Source organism: Triticum urartu, chromosome 4A (genome assembly GCF_056163025.1).
Source record: "Triticum urartu cultivar PI428250 chromosome 4A, HENAU_Tu73, whole genome shotgun sequence".
NCBI classification, from domain to species: Eukaryota; Viridiplantae; Streptophyta; class Magnoliopsida; order Poales; family Poaceae; genus Triticum; species Triticum urartu.
Genome location: NC_141876.1, coordinates 235,638,125 through 235,643,295, shown reverse-complemented (window position 1 = coordinate 235,643,295; position 5,171 = coordinate 235,638,125). Strand labels below are relative to the sequence as shown.

General features: G+C 45.4%; 1 long non-coding RNA gene across 1 annotated transcript; it reads left to right on the top strand.

The window, feature by feature from the left end:
- The first annotated feature begins 731 nt into the window (after window positions 1-731).
- On the top strand, window positions 732-1,572 carry LOC147975471 (uncharacterized). Its single transcript, XR_015602041.1, has 3 exons — window positions 732-876; window positions 954-1,152; window positions 1,246-1,572. It is a non-coding gene; the product is annotated as an uncharacterized LOC147975471 (long non-coding RNA).
- Window positions 1,573-5,171: the final 3,599 nt, after the last annotated feature.

The window sequence follows — 5,171 nt, the reverse complement described above, 5'->3', positions numbered from 1 at the left end:
TATAAGGTGATGAGAAGATAATTAAATCACCGAAGATACATAATTAAAGCACCGAAGATACCCATTTGCAGATACAGTAATTTCTGAATGTTACCATTTTTTCTTCTATGGTGGCTTGATTATAATTGTTTCAGGACAAACATGGTGGATATGGTGGTGGACCTGGGCAGGTTTGCTCTAACCTCAAACTCTTCTTAATTCCCCACGTTGAGCTTTGGTAATACTATCTTTAGGTTGGTTAATCTTTTGCATTAATTCTTGAAATGCAATTTTTGGCAACCAAGGAATTTGGAACAGGCCATGTGAATGCTGGGTTGTAGAGATATTTGATCTGACATTACATTCAAATGTTTGCTTCAAAATGAGTGCTTGGACCATTCTAGGCTACATGACATGTTCACACGAATATACAAAATAACTTTGCCCAACCAATTTAGCGTTATAAGAACTTCGAAGATATGTTTTATATGAAATATCTATCTGTGTGTTTGGTATTTGATGACCTAACGTGTTCATATAACTCAAGAAGCCTGCTGTAGTTGGCAAAGCTAGCTTTTGTAGTGGTTTTGTTTGTCCATCTTTTGGAAGTTCAGACATAGCATTAATCTTTTTTATTAATTAATCTACTGAGTCGGTTTCATGTTCGGTGGGTGGGGTGCCCGATCCGCTACTGATCTCGACGCGCACACGCGCTCACCTGTTTGTCTTCGGGCCCCTGCAGAGAACGGCGCCGCTGGGGAGGACGGCAGCGGCTCGCCCAATAGCATGCGTTGTTTGCGTTTAGTTAGAACGCTGGCTCGTGTACTTCAGGAGCCCAACCACATACGTACTCAAGCACACACACAACCAGCTCTTTATATACTAGCAGCAGTATGTGTACGTGCGTGTCTCCTCTTCTTTCTTCTCTCCATGGATTGATTGATCCCCTTACCCGTTTCTTCGATTTGGAGCAGCAGGAACCCTTCATGGATGAGGACGACCACCGGGACCTCCACAGTGACGTTGACGCCCCACACAAGGTCGAGCTAGATGGAAGAACGGTGCCTTGGTCACTAGCCGCGGTCGCGGTCGTCTACGCCGATGTGCTGCGGCCGAGCTGGCCCAGCGACCACATCGTGTACAAGGGCCAACTCCACCTCTACGGCTCCTCAGGTAAGCAGCAACCCATGGTCCTTTCAGTTTTCAGAGTTTTTTTAGTCTTTATTGTGCTGATGCCTTCCCTTCTCCATTGAGGATCCTCAATAGGAAAGAAGAAGTGCCGTCACTGGTCTGAAACTCATGACAGGGGAAAGGATTCCATCACTGCCTTTTGAGTAGCAAATGTAATGTCCATTGAGGATCGTCCCTGTTCAGCATTCATCAACACAATGTCATCTTCCGTGCCCCTCTCTAGGCCCTCACTCTGAATTCTTTCAGTTTTAAGTAAGGAAACAATCTATATGCATGTAAATTTTTTTGCAAGTTATTGTTGCTATGCTATGACACAGTTTCTAGCTCTTGTTCATTTTTTTGGAAATGGAGGTATACCCCTGGCCTCTGCATCATGATGATGCATGCGGCCCTCTTATTGAAAATTCAGAAAGTATCATCGTAAAGGTCTTACATATCGCAAACGGAGCAAAACAGAGTACATAAACCTAAAAATTACAAGTGGACAAAGACAACCGATATGGTGATAATAAGGATAAGCTCTCTAGACTCCTATCTTGTTATGCAAACGTCATCCGAACCGGTTGAATATAACTCGAGCCACCATCTCCCATTGGTTGCACCCAGTAACCAAAGGCTCCCTGGAGTCCATAGGAGTGAGTAAGGACCACGTACGGATCCAAGCTGTAGCTCTGAAGATAACCTGCAAAAAAGTTAGGTTGTGTTATCTGTTAAAAATCATATCATTTCTGTAGTTCCATATAGACCATAATAACGCACATATTCCAATCCGAATACGAACTGCTGTGATCTGTTCAACCCCAGCTAACCACGTCCCAAACAAAGATGCAATATCTACTGGAGGATTGATATTAAAAGCTATATGAATCGTTCTCCAAAGTAACTTGGCAAGTGGGCATTCAAGGAATACATGTTGGATTGTCTCATTCTGAGCACAAAAACAACACCGCGAATTGCCTACCCATCACCTCTTAAGTAAGTTGTCCTTTGTGAGGATTACTTGCTTGTGGACAAACCACATAAAAATTTTAATCCGCAAAGGAACCTTAACCTTCCATATATGTTGTGACCTAGACCGGGGACCAGAATTGATCAGATCCATATAAAAAGATTTCACCGTAAATATCCCATTTTTAGTTAACTTCCAATGTGTTGAGTCCGGCATGTCGGAGAGTCGAACTTCAATCAATCTCCGAACCAAGTGCATCCAGGCCGTCCATCTCTCACCCACTAACGTACGTCCGAACTGGATGTTCAAGGGAATAGTTTGAAGGACGATACCGACTTAATCCTCCTTACGTTGCACAATATTCTATAGGATGGTATATTGTAAGGCCAGAGGCGTCTCTCCTAAGCTTGTATCCTCCCAAAATCTTGTTGACATCCCGGTGCCAACCAAGAATTTGACCCTATGAAAGAACATCTCCTTCGTTCTCATAAGTCCCTTCCAGAACAGCGAGTCAGTCGGTCTGATGGTAACCTGGGCTAACGTTTTCGAGTGTAAATACTTATTGCGCTGGATTTGAGACCACATGCCCTCCGGCTCTGTCTCTGACCTGTACAACCATTTGCTCATAAGACATTTTTTCTTAATTTCCAAGTTCTCAATACCTATACCCCCTTGGTCTTTAGGTCGACAAAGGATATCCCATCACGTGAGACCGTATTTCCTCTTGGCCTCATCAGACTGCCAAAAGAAACGAGATCCAAAGAAATCAAGTCGCTTTCGGACCCCTTTCGGAATTTCGAAGAACGAAAGTAAAAACATTGGCATGCTAGTCAATACTGAGTTAATCAAAACTAGCCGACCTCCATATGACATCAGCTTGCCCTTCCAGCGGGAGAAAAGGGAGCGGCGATCTCTGCTAATCCGGAGGTGCTAAATACCACGACGGACGCTCTTCAAAGTGCATCCGTCCTAGACGAGCACCGCATCCTGATGGTTGCGGTGTCTGAGAAGATTCAGTCCGCCAAGAGTAGACTGAACGAAGCCTTCTCCAGCCTACTAGCATGCTTCGAGGTATGGAATGTAATGTTTTTGATCTTTTTTTATGAGAAATATGCCCGTATATAGATAGTAGGCCCTGAGACTCTATTCGGTTTTCTGAAAGGAAAGTGAGTAGAGGATCAATAATTAGTTGTCAGGTGGTAACATGCTATTTTATTTGAATTTCAAAACAGGCCTCTCTGTTAGCGGCGACAGATAGTGCTTTTGTGGAAGTTGAAGAGCTTTACGATGCATGGTTGTACAGATAGTGCCGTGGTGGTGGAGACCCTCAGAAGAGAGCTTGCTCAAGCCAAGGAGCAGGCACGGGTAAGCAAGGCAGCCGCCGATGAGGCGGCTGCGGACTTGATGGCCGAACAGGCCGCTCGACGCCGTTTTGAGGAACAGGTGGCCGAGATGGATCAAAAACTCAAGGACACCGCCGCCAGGTGCGAGTCCTTGGAAACAGATGATAAGGTGAAGGGGATCGAACTTGCCAAGTCCCTTCAAGATGCTCTGGAGGCACGGTCCGAATCCTGCGCAACGCACGAGGAAATCCATCAAGCCGGTCAGATAGCGGCTGGTAAGCCTTTTCTTTTACAGGCTAAATTTTGTGATCGTAAGTATGCCCTGCTTAATTGACTCTGGAGTTTTCCAGACGCATATGCGGATTTGCCGATGAGTGCTACGGCCGCTGCCGAATTCTTCCAGGCCCAGGAGGGGTACGAGGCGGAGAAGCTCTTCTGGTCGCAGTTTGTGGGGCAGGAGCGTCCCCTACTGCTAAACGACCAGATGGTGCAATGGGTGGAGCTGCATAAGATGTCCGGCGTGGCCATGATGGACGTCATAGTCCGGTTGTGGCCGACTTAAGTCATTCCAGACAGCTACTTCGGCCTCGTGTGGTGTCTCATTGATGCGCTGCCCCGGATTAACGCCGTCAAGAGGTGGCCATGTATGGAAGGAGCGCGTATGGCTTTCGCCCATTTCAAGATGCACTGCGTGAAAATGAATTCCGAAAAGGTGGAAATTGAGGGTCCTCCCGAAAGCAAGGCCCACCGCAACCGGGGCACTATTTTGAGGACATGCTAAAAGGTGCTCGCCTTATAGAGGGCTAATGCTCTATGGACGTAGTGTTCGAATAAAAGGGTCCGAACTGTCCTGAGATTTGTGTTATAAACTAAATTTTTTTGTAATATATTCATTCCTTGATGAAAAGTTTTTATCCTCCTATGCTACCATTTATTATATCTAAGAGTTCCCAATCGTTGGCTTCAGCCCCCATGTAGATGCTAATGGGGTGTTCAAAATTTCATAGAACTACAAGTTTGTGCCTTGCTGGAGGAGTTTTATTCAAAGCGAACTTTCAAGGGGTCCTCATAACACCCAACCTTGTAAGGAACGCAAAATCAAGGAACATAACACTGGTATGATGGAAACTAGGGTGGCAAGAGTGGAACAAAACACCAGGCATAAGGCCGAGCCTTCCACCCTTTACCAAGTATATAGATGCATTAATTAAATAAGAGATATTGTGATATCCCAACATATCCATGTTCCAAACATGGAACAAGCTCCATCTTCACCTGCAACTAACAACGCTATAAGAGGGGCTGAGCAAAAGCGGTAACTTAGCCAAACAACGGTTTGCTAGGAAAGGAGAGTTAGAGGCTTGACATGGAAATATGGGAGGCACGATATAGCAAGTGGTAGATATCGCGACATAGCAATAGATCGAGCAACTAGCAAGCAAAGATAGAAGTGATTTCGAGGTTATGGTCATCTTTCCTTGGATCCCGCAAGGAAGAAGAACGAGTCCATGAAGAAGACAAACACACGTAGTCGAACGGATCCTCACAACCCCGGAACGAAACCGAAGCTAACGCGAGAAGCATCCCGGAAAGAAGCAAACACTATAATAAACAACCACCACATAAGCATGGCATGATGCACAACCAAGTATGATGCATGTCCGGATTAATGAGGCATGGCATGGCAAAGTGCACAAACAACACGACAA